Source organism: Mus caroli, unplaced genomic scaffold (assembly GCF_978045245.1).
Source record: "Mus caroli unplaced genomic scaffold, Mus_caroli_1 scaffold_4, whole genome shotgun sequence".
NCBI lineage: Eukaryota > Metazoa > Chordata > Mammalia > Rodentia > Muridae > Mus > Mus caroli.
In genome coordinates this window covers 106229629-106243585 of record NW_028227259.1, presented here as the reverse complement: position 1 = coordinate 106243585, position 13957 = coordinate 106229629, and the positions used below count along the sequence as shown (strand labels likewise).

At 44.4% G+C, this 13957-nt stretch overlaps 1 protein-coding gene across 8 annotated transcripts in view; it reads left to right on the top strand.

The window, feature by feature from the left end:
* Wdfy3 (WD repeat and FYVE domain containing 3) overlaps positions 1–13957 on the top strand; it is a 238750-nt gene that overhangs the window by 59896 nt on the left and 164897 nt on the right. For 6 of the 8 annotated variants that reach the window (XM_085836931.1, XM_029478035.2, XM_029478028.2 and 3 more), the window contains exon 3: positions 4559–4657. The exons of the other annotated variants lie outside the window; for them this stretch is intronic. The gene's annotated coding sequence lies outside the window, so the exon portion shown is untranslated. The remainder of the gene's footprint in view (positions 1–4558; positions 4658–13957) is intronic. 8 annotated transcript variants of the gene reach the window in all.

Here is a 13957-nt window from a genome sequence, read left to right as displayed (position 1 = left end):
AAGTCAACCTACTAACAACGAGAATTTCCTTCTAAGTCTGCATTTTCGTTCGACGGCATAATTAGACTTTTTTTTTTTTTCAAATTCTGAGAGAACTTAACTTCAGAGAGACTGAAGCTTAAAAGGAGTTTCTTAGAAGCTGCCTCTCGCACATGTCCTGATATCAAGTAAAAAGCTTTATATATCTAATCTCGGTAACAAACCTGAGAGGGAGAAATAGAAGCAGGGTTGGGATAAGGATTCCCTCACAACCATTTCTCAGAAGGCACATGGTGTCGGTCATGATGTTTATTGATTAGGACTTCCATTGAAGAGGGATGGGGAAGTGTTCCTCTTTAAAGATAGCTGTATGGGTTGGTTGGTTGATGGTTTTTTTGTTTTGTTTTGTTTTGTTTTGTTTTGTTTTGTTTTGTTTTGTTTTTTTGAGACAGGGTTTCTCTGTGTAACCCTGGGTCTCCTGGAACTCACTTTGTAGACCAGGGAAATCTGCCTGCCTCTGCTTCCCAAGTGCTGGGTTTAAAGGCGTGTGCCACCACGCCCCGTTGATTGACAGTTTTAATCACCACAAATCAGAACTGCTGGGGACTTCTGGATATTTGTTCTGCTGTCTGGTGGGAATTTTCGTGTGCCCTCTGAGGCAGGTGCAACTGACTTAGAGAAGATTGGTCTCTGTGCGCTGTCTCCAGGTTTTAGCTGCAGGGTGGGTCTTGTCAATCATACATGGAGTACCTATTCTTGGTAGTTCACGAGTTCCTTTTAGTATGTGTGTATGTGTGGTTTATAAGGGGTTTGCATGTATGTGGTACACAAGTGTATGGGTGTATATATATGAGTGTGTGTATGGAGACCAGAGGCTATGCTAAAAGTCTTCCTTCCCAGTGTCCAGTCTCTTGCTTGAATGTGTAGAGCTTGCTCATTCCACTTGGTTAATTGGCTCTACAGAGCCTATGTCTCTGGTTCCCAAAATGCTAGGATTGTAGGCGGGCCATCACACCCTTCTCACACTTTTGTGGGTGCTGGGAATTGGAACTCTGGTCCTCAGGCTTGTAGAGCTATTGCCTGGCTGAAGGAGAGAACATGGCTCCCTCCAGACACCCATGTCGCTTTTATTGTAAGGGGTTGCTTTTATGGTGGAGTGTCCTGGTGCGCGTGGAGTGAGATGCTAATAACTCTTTACTAAGAGCTTGGATATGGGACAAAGCTTTGAGTGAAGATCGGGAAAACTTGCATGTGTGAAAATGACCGTATTCCCTGATGTAAACCACATCTCCGTGTTTACAGCTAGACTTGAGAGCAGAAGGAAAGTACTCCAAGACAACATGAATCACAGCATTTCCTTGTGTTGTGTGTCACGTTCAACAGGGAAAGTGTAGCGCATTCAGATGCCAATGGGTCGGTTATTTCTCCACTGGTGAAATGAGCTCATGTAAACCAGGTTAGATTATATTAAAGGCAGGAATATATATATTAAAGGAGCTGCTCTTGGGCAGACGAGTTCACTGGCCCCAAGGAAGGAGGCCAGGGAATCACCATGGGGTAAGAGGGGAGTAGTGGGGGGGGGGGGAGGGGAGGGAGAGAGAGAGAGAAGGTAGGCTTGTGTAGAGAGATAAGATAAGGAATAGAAGCAGGGCGTGGTGGTGCACGCCTTTAATCCCTGCACTCGGGAAGCAGAGGCTGGCAGATTTCTGAGTTCGAGGCCAGCCTGGTCTACAAAGTGAATTCCAGGACAGCCAGGGCTATACAGAGAAACCCTGTCTCGAACTCCCCCCCCCCCCAAAAAAAAAGATAAGGAATAGAAGAAGGGGAGGGCTGGAAAGATGGCTTAGCCAGTTAAGAACACTGGCTGTTCTTGCAAAGGACCCAGGTTCAACTCCTAGCACCTACATGGCAGTTCACAACTGTCTGTAACTCCAGTTCCAGGGGATCTGACATCCTCACAAAGACATACATGCAGGCAAAGCACCAATGCGCATAAATTAAAAAAAGGTGGGGGGGGGGCTGGTGAGATGGCTCATCAGGTAAGAGCACTGACTGCTCTTCTGAAGGTCCCAAGTTCAAATCCCAGCAACCACATGGTGGCTCACAACCACTGGTAAATGAGATATGATGCCCTATTCTGGTGTGTCTGAAGTCAGCTACTTACATATAATAATAAATAAATCTTTAAAAAAAAGAAGGAGAAGGGGAAGGAAGAAGGAGGAGGAGAAGAAGGGGAAGGAGAAAGGGGAAAGAAGGAGGAGGAGGAGGAGGAAGAAGAAGAAGAAGAAGAAGAAGAAGAAGAAGAAGAAGAAGAAGAAGAAGAAGAGAGCACGAAGGCGAGAGAGAGAGAACACAAAATGTCTAATGTCCAGATTATATAGGGAAGAGCCTCTGGAGGGAAAGGTAGCCTAGCCCCTGGGCTGGAAAGTTCAAGACCGGCAGGGCAAGCATGTAGGGACTGAAGGATGCTGGGAGAACCTGAAGGCCAGGTCTGCTTTGGTATGTCAGTCCCTTGACCTGGGTCAGAAACCAAATACCAACCTATCAAAGTGTGCAGAAAAATCATAGAAAAATTAGCACGATTTACAGATTTAATGACCTGTAGTGAGCCAAAGGTGACATCAGGAATGAACTCCAAGTCTAGACTCAGACTACACTTTCTACGCTAACAATCTGGCTGGGAAATTGCTCAAATTTGCCAGGTGGTGGTACACATCTTTAATCCCAGCCCTGGGGAAGCAGAGGCAGGTGGGTCTAGTTCAAGGCCAGCCTGGTATATGGAGCGAGTTCTAGGACAGCCAGGACTATACAGAGAAATCCTGTCTCAGAAAAATAAAAGCAGACAAAACAAAAACATAACAAAAAAGGAATTTCTCAAATTCTTTGTCTAGAATTTAGAAGGCTTTTTTTGTTTGTTTATCACTATGTGCTATTTTTGTATATATCGCCTCCAAAATTTGGTTCTTAAAACTACTGAAAACTGATGTCTGCAGGAGGTGAAGAAGCAGATCTCACTAATGGATGGATGGATAAAGCTCTCACCGGAGTCTATAAAGAACAGTTGTTCCTTCCTCTTCTCCCTGTCCCTCCCTTCTTCTTTCCCTCCCCCCGACCTTCCCTCCTCCTCCTCTTCCTCCTCCCTCCATCTGAGGAATCCTCACTGTTAGTCACAGCTACTTTGCTGCTGAACTGTGAACACAGCCCAGATGTTTGTTTCAGCTGTCTGCCCAGCTCTTTCCAGTGTGGAAGCCACAGCTGGAATGTCTGCTCAGAACAGTAGCTCACCTGATGAAAAGGCCCTGATGACCATGCCAGTCAGTGCCAGTTGGAAGCTGCCCTCTGTCAGGGAGGTTGCGTTTGACCTTGGTTACATTGGACATAAAGAACAGGTTGGGGGTAAGAGAGAAAGGCCAGCCATCTTGGGATACCAAGAACCGATGATGTTGGAGTTGATGGTGTTGGAGTTGGTGGTGAAGCACAGGAGGCCTGTCTGGCTGTGAAGGATTGACTCTTCTTTCTTCGTGTCCCAGGACTGTGAGGGCATCAGAGCAGGGAAGAGAAGTTGCAGGAGTCTCAGGTCCTGTTTTTCTCGGGGTCAGAAAGCTGTAGTCTTGCATAGGAAGCGCTATGAGAATGTTATTTGTAGCTTTGCAAAGCAAGCTCTTTACTGGCTTCCGTTGGCTTGTGATAGATGCTTGGAGCATTGTTCTTCCGGTGGTTTAACATAATCTTTGAACATTGATTAAAAGCCATAGACCATTTTCCTAGACTATATTGACAAGTCAGGATGGCATTTTTCACAAGCTAATACTATCCAGTTTAACTTGCATAATAATGGGAATACCCCACCGAGTTTTATGTAAGGGGACTGTGACAGGCCACACGTGGTATGTGACATGTGAAACTGAGGAAGTGGATTTCTACCTAATGTATTGACATTAATACGAGCTTGAGCCATGGGAAGCCGATGGCTGCCGTAGTGGACCATACAGACAAGTCCTGTGGGTCAGAAAGAGGTCTGCGTGTGGAATTGATTTAGAATTTCACTTCTTTATCTCACTTCTGAATATTGCAGCCAATTAGTAGTCATAGAATCTTGCTGTCCAAGTGGATTGCAAGGCAGCTTTTCAGGGTTGCAGGCTGTAATGGCTGTCCAGAGCAGGTTTGTCTCAGGCTGTTAAGTTTATTGAGATAATCTGAGAAAGACTGGGGTGGAGCCTCCTGACTACTGTGTCCCTGTTAGGACTCTGATCATTTAAAGCCATCCTTGCCCAAATGTTTAACAGCTCTCATACTTGGACATTGCTTAGTCCTAACATCCGAACTTGAGCAGCGACCTTCATCAAACCTCATGTTTTATTTCCGTGGTAATGGCTCTGAGCCTCAGTGAGCATGTTAGAGGCAGCTGAGGGAAGTCTTATACCCACACACGGCTCCACCCTGGGCTTCCTGGCAGGTTATACATTTCCTATGAATGGAATAGTTAGTGGACCTGAGGTAATTAGTGAATGTGGGTTTCTATGTGGAGGAGAATAGTCTCAGTTAGGAACTAATTCCTCATCTCCCTTCCGTTTTCTAGTTGGAACCCCGATTTCAGGTCCCGAGTGAAGTGCCATCCGTGGATGGGACCCACTGTGCTCACACACTCAGAACAAGCTGGCCCAGGGATGCCCTAAAGGTCAGTGTCCGGAAGGGAGGTCAGGGGCCTGTGCTTAGTCGTCACCATCACCAAATCTGTTAGGAAACCGTGATGACGTATTTGTGAGTAGAGATGCCTTCTTAAATTGACTTGATTAATAGTTCTATTTTTATACATGTGATTATTTAAACATAAGCATCTGTAAAATGCCTTAATCAATTACATCTGAACGGGCTGTTTAAATCAGTATGTATAGTGTATGTTCACCTATATGCTTATAGGTGTGTAAGATGTATGCAGGGATATTCAAAAAATAGTGATGGTTGCTATGGAGACGGGAGATGAGGCTGGGGGTGCTTTTCAGTGAATATTTGTGTATTGCTACGATCTTTTAAAACTTCTGAGTGTGGTAAAATAAAAAATTAAAAAAAACCCAACGGCTGAAAACGTTTTAGATTTTTTTAAAGGTTTTTCACACTAGGAAAATAGAAAGCAAGAAAGTTTTCATTAGACTTGATGGCCCCTGCTGACTTGGCTTGGAATCATGAATTAGGGGCCCTCTTCAGCTTTCCCTATCCTGAACTCAAGGTGTGGGAACTTGATTTGCCTTGCATCATCATCTTCTTTTTTTGTTTGTTTTTGTTTTTGGGTTTTTTTTTTGGTTTTTGGTTTTTTTTTTTGGTTTTTCGAGACAGGGTTTCTCTGTGTAGCCCTGGCTGTCCTGGAACTCACTCTGTAGACCAGGCTGGCCTTGAACTCAGAAATCTGCCTGTCTCTGCCTCCCAAATGCTGGGATTAAAGGCGTGCATCACCAGTGCCCGGCTCCTTTGCATCTTCTTATGCTCCGTTTATTTCACGCTCCGTTTATTTCACCGTAGCCAGGTTTGCCTTTTTGATTGCTAATCAGGACTCTTAGAGTGGGCTCTTTCTCCAGCTCAGCTGTGCCACTGTTCCAGCGCACAGCTGGATGCCAGTGCTGTGTGTCTTATCCTTTAATCCCGAAGGGACACAGGTTCCCAGGATGTTGAACCTGTGTTGATGATGGCATCCCTTTTGCCCCACCTCTTCCCCATCTTCGTCAACAAAACAGTTTTGAATTCATCCACCAAACAGCACACACTATGTTTAAAGATTATTATCGGCCTCACTGTAAACCTTTAATGCTCTGTTTGTGTCTGCTATTCCTATAAATGTCTTCTTCCATCCCCCCCAAGTTCACCCTGTGTTCTTCCTGTTTCTGATAGTAAGAGGACCCAGTGTGTGTCTTACCCACTCTCCTTTGATCTATGGTCCGTTTACTGTGCAAATGAGGTCCATCCTTATGGGCTTCAGTTCAGCTTGGGAGATGTGGTTCAGATGTCGCCTCTGGTGCTAGCTGATGTCTTCTGTGTTTCCGGGGCATCCTGTTCATTTCAATATCATTGTTAGTGTAGCTCATACATCCCCTGATAGGTTTCTTTTCATTTGTGGTGGTCTGTTGACTTTCTGTCACCGATATCTAGCCATCTAGTACCTGGATGCCAAAGTGTTCCCACTAACAAGGAAATGGAAGTTAGTGTGTTCAGGTTTTATATCCTTGCCTGTAGACACTTGCACTCACCACTTCAGTGTTTTTGGTAATTACGTAAGATCTCACTATAACTGACACTTATGAAGGAACGGATTATCAGTTACTTTTATTTGAGAAGAAGGGAAATGATCATCTTTAAAGGAACGGAACGCATTTCTCACACGTGTCTCCTGCAGTGATTGCAGGCCGGTTGGACTTTTACTTTACAGTTATTGCTTTGCTCGGATGTTTTGCTTTCTCTTCACTACGTTTTCATTTGGAAATTAGAATATTTCCTTTTGCCATTTTGTAGTTTGAACATACATCTTGTTAGAAATTTGCGTCTATTTTTACACATGCCGTGCTCTAATGAATGAACATTCAGAGCTGGCTCTGTGCCGAGTTACAAGTGTGTGGATCTATGGTGTTTTAGAATATTTCAATATTCCAAGTAGGAAAGCTGGTGGTAGGGAAATGTAAGTTCTAGCTGTCACTGTCCATGTACCTACTCTGACATGTAGCAGGTGAGAAAAGTAAATTCTGTCCGCCATCCATGTATGCACTCTGACCCGGAGGAGGTGAGGAAAGCGAGTCCACTCAGACTTGGCCGAAGTGAGCCCAGCTAAGAGTGTAAAGGGTGGCGGTAACATTGTTTTTCTCCTTCCTTTTAAAATCTAAGCTCTAGAAGGACACATAGTTACCAAAGCTGTTTTAACAACTTAATAAATACTTGTTACATTGTTTAATCCAGGTGTGTCAGTTCACAACTGTAATCTCAGCACTCGGAGTGCTCAGTACTGAGATGGGCTCGTCACGGTTTCAAGACCAACTTGAGCTACATAGTATATACCAGGTCTTCCAGGGTGGCATGGCAAAGCCCTGTGTGGCAACACCAAGTTATTAAACAAACGAATATACATGAAGGACTTACAATAGGGACTGTCCAGGGAGGAGGCTTACATGATGTTAATCAGCCAGTGGCAGTAAGGGATGCCTACTTTGCGTCTGACTCACAGAGGAGAACTATTGAGATAAGAATGACATTAATAAGATGATTCGGGTGCTAGATAATTTGAAGTGAACGGGTGTGAGTTAGCCAGGTGTGTTGCTGAATGCCTGTAAATCCCAGCTCCAAGAGGGTGGAGGATCTCAAATTCAAGGCCTGGACTTAGAGGTGCTGGCCTGTAATTCCTGCTTTCCTGCTGCTTAGGAGGTGGAGTAAGGGAGGTTCCAAAATCCAAGGTCAACCCAGGCAAAGTAGACTTCTTTCTTTCTCTCTCTCTCTCTCTTTCTCTCTCTCTCTCTCTCTCTCTTTCTCTCTCTCTCTCTCTCTCTCAAAGTAGACTTCTTTCTTTCTTTCTTTCTTTCTCTCTCTCTCTCTCTCTCTCTCTCTCAAAGTAGACTTCTTTCTTTCTTTCTTTCTTTCTTTCTTTCTTTCTCTCTCTCTCTCTCTCTCTCTTTCTCTCTCTCTCTCTCTCTCTCTCTCTCTCTCTCTCTCTCTCTCTCTCTCTCTCTCTCTCTCACACACACACACACACACACAGTACTTCTAAAGGTCCTGCAGAGGGAGGTCAGTGATACTTACCTAGTGTTCTAGCCTGCTTTCTAGTGCTGTGATGAAGCATTGATCACCTGGAGGAGGAGAGAAGGGTCCATCTTGCTTGCAGGTTTCAGTCCTTCCTGGAAGGAAGCCATAGCAGGACCACCAGGGAGGAATTGAAGCAGCAATCACCAAGGAACAGTGGTTCCTGGCTTGCTTCTAGGCTCAGGTTCAGCCCAGCCCCACCTGCCTAAGAATGGCTCTGCCCAGAAATGCCCTGCAGACATGACCAACCAGCCCCATCTGATGGAGATACTTTGTTCCCTCATCCCAGGTCTGTCAAGTTGATGACTGAAGCTACCTGGTACCTAGCATGTATGAAGGCCTGGAATTGGCCTCCAGCACACACTGACTAGAGATGCAGATTTTTTTTTTTATTATGTATTTTCCTCAATTACATTTCCAATGCTATCCAAAAAGTCCCCAATACACTCCCCCCCCCCAGTCCCCCACCCACCCACCCCCACCCCTTGGCCCTGGCATTCCCCTGTACTGGGGCATATAAAGTTGGCAAGTCCAATGGGCCTCTCTTTCCAGTGATGGCCGACTAGGCCATCTTTTTGATACATATGCAGATAGAGTCAAGAGCTCTGGGGTACTGGTTAGTTCATAATAATGATCCACCTATGGGGTTGCAGTTCCCTTTAGCTCCTTGGGTACTTTCTCTAGCTCCTCCATTGGGGGCCCTGTGATCCATCCAATAGCTGACTGTGAGCATCCACTTCTGTGTTTGCTAGGCCCCGGCATTGTCTCACAAGAAACAGCTATATCAGGGTCCTTTCAGCAAAATCTTGCTAGTGTATGCAATGGTTAGAGATGCAGATTTTACAAATGTAGTTTTGATTTACTATAAAAGCAAAAGAAAGTAGTGTGGTAAGCCAGACCCTTAGTCCCATAGTCCCAGCTGTTGAGAACTAGAGATGAAGGTCAATTCAAGGTCAGCCTCAGCTACCAGAGTGAGTCCCTGCTGCTGTTTGCTTGTCTGATGGCTGTCCTGGAACTCACTTGACAGACCGGACTGGCCTCTGCCTTGCAAGTGCCAGGATTAAAGACTTGAGCCACCACGCCCAGCTCTGAGACTTTTTTTTCTTCAGCAAAACCAAATATTTTCTATAGTCCACATCCCAAGGGAGCACAACTGCCCTGCTTTCTCAGTCTATAACTCCATTTTCCTAATCTCCGAAAGGACGCGGCAGGTAGCTCTTTCCTGCCCTGGTTTTCTGTATGTGTGGTTCATACACAAACAAAGGGATCAAACTTTCCTTATTTGTGTCCCGTTGCTCAGCGTGGGCGATCCGGGGGCTCTGCTGCTGGCTCTGTAAACCTAGGGTGGAGCTCAGCTCAGCACCCTGCTTTTAGACGATCAGGCTTGAAAGTCAGTACGTTTCCTAGTGCTGACTGCTGTTTTTCTTTTTCTTTTTTTCTTTTTTTCCCTGAGACAGGGTTTCTCTGTGTAGCCCTGGCTGTCCTGGAACTCACTCTGTAGACCAGGCTGGCCTGGAACTCAGAAATCTGCCTGCCTCTGCCTCCCAAGTGCTGGGATTAAAGGTGTGCACCACCACTGCCCAGCATTTTCATTTTCAAATCTTATAGTCATTTCCAATGAATTTATAATAGCTGATTTACAGTATGTTCCTAAAATATGAGGGTGAGGTTTTGTATGAGAAGTGGTGCACATATATGTGTTGAACAAGGAACTGCAGAAATAGCAGCCATTCCAGTCAGTTAAACAGGAATGTTCTTATTGCAGCACCAGGGTATACACAATTGTGGAACCAAGGGAAAGGCTGAAGGAACACCTCAATTTCAAAAATATTTCCCCATCCTGTGCTACAGAACAGACTATTAAAGACACTTTTGAAAAATTATTTTCATTTTATGAATATGTGTGTTTTGCCTGTACATGTGTGCCTAGTGTCTGAAGATCCAGAGATGGTGTTGGATCCCTGGGACTGGAGTTGTAGATAGTTGTAAGCGTCTATTTGGGCACTAGGAACCAAACTGAGTCCTCTGAGAGATCAGCAGGTGCTCCTAACCACTGAGCCATCTTTCGAGCTCCCATTACAGATATCTTACATGTGGCTAGGAGATGTGTAGACATGGCCAACATGGCCTATGACCTGATTATGTGAGTGCTACTTGAATTGTGAGTAGATTGTCATTTTTAAATATTTGAAAAAAAAAGTCAAAAAAAAAAAAAAGGACAATTTGCAGTACCAGTGTTGATAAAAGCTACACTGGACTATAGCCACACTTAGTACATTGACTGCTCTCACAATAGAAACTGCCTGTAGAGTAGTTATTCTCTGGCCCCGAGTTACTCTTGCTGGATTCATTTCTACTCCCAGTATTAAATATTATTTTCTTATTCATGAAGTTTGTAAGACCTTTTAAAATTATGTACCATATCATCACATTTAATTGCAAACAGTGTCTTTATTTGTAGTTCTCCTTCATGGATTCTTCCAGGGAATTGTTTCCTTAATATTCTGGGTGTTATTCATATGTGGGACTAGGGTGTGGTTGCTAATCAGGGGAAACCAACTAAAACAACAGGAAATGTTTAAGAGAGAAGAAAATGTAGCCAGGTAATATAGAACACTTCCTGAAGGTCAGATGTGTCTGAGGATGTTAGAATTCTCTGGCAAGGTTGTACTCCTAGCAGAGTTCTTGTTACTGTCTGGTTGCACCCTTGGTAGGAGAAACAGAGTGAACGCAGGGTCAGTCATATTGGAGCTGTGTGTGTGTTCATGTATATATGTGTACATGTGTGTGTGTGCCTGTGTATGTGTGTGTACATGTGTGTGTATGTATGTATGCGTGTGAGTGTGTGCTCATGTGTATGTTGTGTGTGAATATGTACATGTGAGTATGTGTATGAGTGTGGTGTGTGTGCACGTGAGCATGTGTGTGTGTGCATGTGTGCGCATGTGTATGTGCACGTTGCTTTGTGTGTACTTATGTGTGCTGTGGGTGTGCGAGTGTGTAATTGAGTTTGTTTGCATAGTGTACATGTGTGTGAGTGTGTGCTTGTGAGTTTGTTTGCATAGTGTACATGTGTGTGAGTGTGTGCTTGTGCAAAAGCTTCTCTTTACGTACAAGTACTTGATGTGGTGATTTTATCTGAATGCTAAGAGAGGAACAAATCATACTGTCTTTGCTAGGAATAGCTAGAAAGTAAAGATCACTATCGTCTGAATAAACAGTTATTTCCTGGGTTGGAGAGGTGACTGAGTGGGTAGTTTGCTGTGCCAGCATGGAGACCTCTGTGCAGACCCCAGCCTCCATTTAAAAGCAAGCTGAGGCCATGTGCACCTGCAACCCCAGTACTTGGAGATTCTCTTGTCAGCCAGCCTGTGCAACCAGAGAGCCCTGGTGTCTGGGTGGAGACATGATCAAGGAAGGAAGACACCCATGTCAACTTCTGGTGTCTACAGGTGCCTGCAACAACGTGTGCAATGTGCACACGTGTGCCCTTACAGATACACACACAGACGCGCATAGAGATAATGCTGCTATTCCTGGGTTAGCTTCCAGTTGATGGTACAAGACAGGATCAGGAGTTCTCTATCTTAAAGTTTTAGCTAAGGTTGAATTTTCAATGTCCCTGAGAAGTTGCTTTAATCTCTCTGAGTGTGTTTCCCCATCACTTACTTTGGACAATAAATACAGAGTCCATTTCTCCGAAAGTGCCTGACGCTGTGTGTGACCGAGGATCTCAGGCTGTACTTCCTGAATGAAAAGTGACTCACAGGCAGGACGCAAGAGCTCCTTAGGGACTAACGCCAGCTAAGTGTAAATATGATCCAGTTAGACTCCTGACACGATACAAGGGCAGAATTGCTGGTGTTTTCCTGCTTGGGAAGACTGGTTACTAGCTGGTGAGGGGAAAAGACTGTTTGAGTGATTAGCAGGCAGAGGCAGAACTGTAGAAGCTCTACAGCCTGCACTGGTTTCAGAACAGTCCAGGGACCACCTGTTGGTTTCTTCTTGAGAAAACTTTGTAACCATGTCTGTATCCAGACACTCCTCTCTCAAGGCCCTGCCTCCCCGTCCTTAGTCTTTCTTGCCTCTCTCTGCTGTGAAGGGCACTGCCCCATCTTCCATCAGTATCCTCACCACCCAGATTCTGTGTCAAGGGAGTTGGCATTCTCTGGTAAGTGGCTGTGTGACTTCTGCTGGGCGGTACTCACCGTATCCTAGGGACCTGCCTGCCCAGGGAACGGTTAACAGCTTGTAAATTATTCGTGATTCCAAGTTGTCATTTAGAATCAGAATTCTTACCCTATAGCTACAGAACAAATGGGAGGGTACACTGAAGTTTATGGTGACCCCCCGCCCCCAAATATAAACGAAGTGGAGTTATTGACCACTGTGGAATCGGCTTGTTTTTTTTTTTTTTTTTTTTTTTTTTTGTTTTGTTTTGTTTTGTTTTGTTGTTGTTGTTGGGGAAGGCCTGTCTTGGGAGTATAAGATCAGATGTATTGCGTCATTGAGCACGGCACAGTTTGTCTGGATGCTATTTTAAAGTACTCAGTTTCATTCCTCTTTCTCCCTTGTGTAGGAATCTTCCTGGGGTTGAGGGAGCTGACTGGTTTGTTCCTTCTCCCTCTCTGGGGTCGCTGGGATGGACCCCATTTCCCTAAGGACAAACACTTGCCAGGTTGTCGGCACTGACTGAGGGAGCCATACCCCTTCCCCAGAGGATAGGGAAGCCTATCCTGGATTTATTTATGTTTATAGGATTCTAGTGGTCACAACCATTAAAACAACAGCAAACCTATAAAACCCAAACATAAAACCTAACCTACCTCCAGCTCAGTATATCTGCAGATGTAGGACTTTTCTTCTTACTTGCTGAACAGATAAATTATATTTTCTTTAAGATTCTTTTTTTAAGTTTTTGAGCACTAAAGTTCGTGTAGAAGTATTTAGTTTTAGATGAATAATGTAAATATTCTTTTAAATTCTTGAGTTATATTTTATGTGTGTGGGTATCTTAGCTGCATGTGTCTATGTACCATGTACATGCCTGGTACCCTTGGAGGCCAGAAGAGAATACTAGGTCCCCCTTGAATTAGAGTGAGCTGCCATGAGGCTTCTGGGTCTGGAACCAGGCCCTCTGAAAAAGCAGTCAGTGCTCTTAAAGACCATCTCTCCAGCCCCCTATAAATAAATTCATATACAAAATTGTTATTTGATAGGGTTTGCTTAACTAAATTCAGAAGTGTTACAAAATAGTGATTTCCTTTAGAAAGATATACCTTTAAAAAGAATTTATTTATTTATTTATTTTTTTAGTTATGTGTAAATATCTGTATGAGGAGTCTGTGCATGTCTGTGTTGAGTGCCCAAGCAGGCCAGAAGAGGATGCTAGATCCCCCAAAGCTGGAGTTACAGGCCATTGTGAGCCAAGAGATGTGGCAGGCAGGGAACTGAACCTGGGTCAACTCCTCAAAGGGCAGGAGCAAGCAGGCCTTCAACTGTTGAGCTCTGTCTCCAGCCACTACTTGTAGTTTTTCTTTAATGATCAAGGAGCCGTTCCAAAGCAGGTGGTGTCAGCTGGTATTATTGTGTTTTTGAGATTGTATTATGGGTATCTTTCTATTTCTAAAAACTAATATTATAATATCTATTTCACCATCTTCTGAAGTTTTTTTTTTAAACCTATCACTGTATTCTTTAAGGGTTCGTATTATAAATGGTGTGAACTACATCATTTTAAATAGCTCTGTATGGTGTGTGTTATCTTGTTCTGCCTTTACATGCTACTATAATTTTTAAAAAATGTTTTATGTGTACATGGATGAGCGGGTATATGTGCGCGTGTGTGTTTGTGTGCATTTGTGTGTGCTCATGCAAGTAAGCAGATAAATAGAAACAGGCTCTTTGCTTTGATCATGTGAGTACCAGATATCAAACTCAGGTGACACTTGGTGGCCGACTCCCTTCCCCACTGAGGTGTCTGCCTCCTACTCTCTGCCTGTGCATGTTCTCAGTGGTGATGCCTTCTGTGTAGTCTTCAAGGCCCCGGCACCTGAAGACAACACAGTGAAGTCCTGTGTGAGGACCATGCCGTAGGCATTTCTTTGAGCACAGTTCGAAGCAGAGACCTTGAGATGCAGGTGTGCCCCTGGAGCCCTCTGCTGGTGTGTCCTTGCAGCCTGGAGCCTCTCCACATAGTCATTGC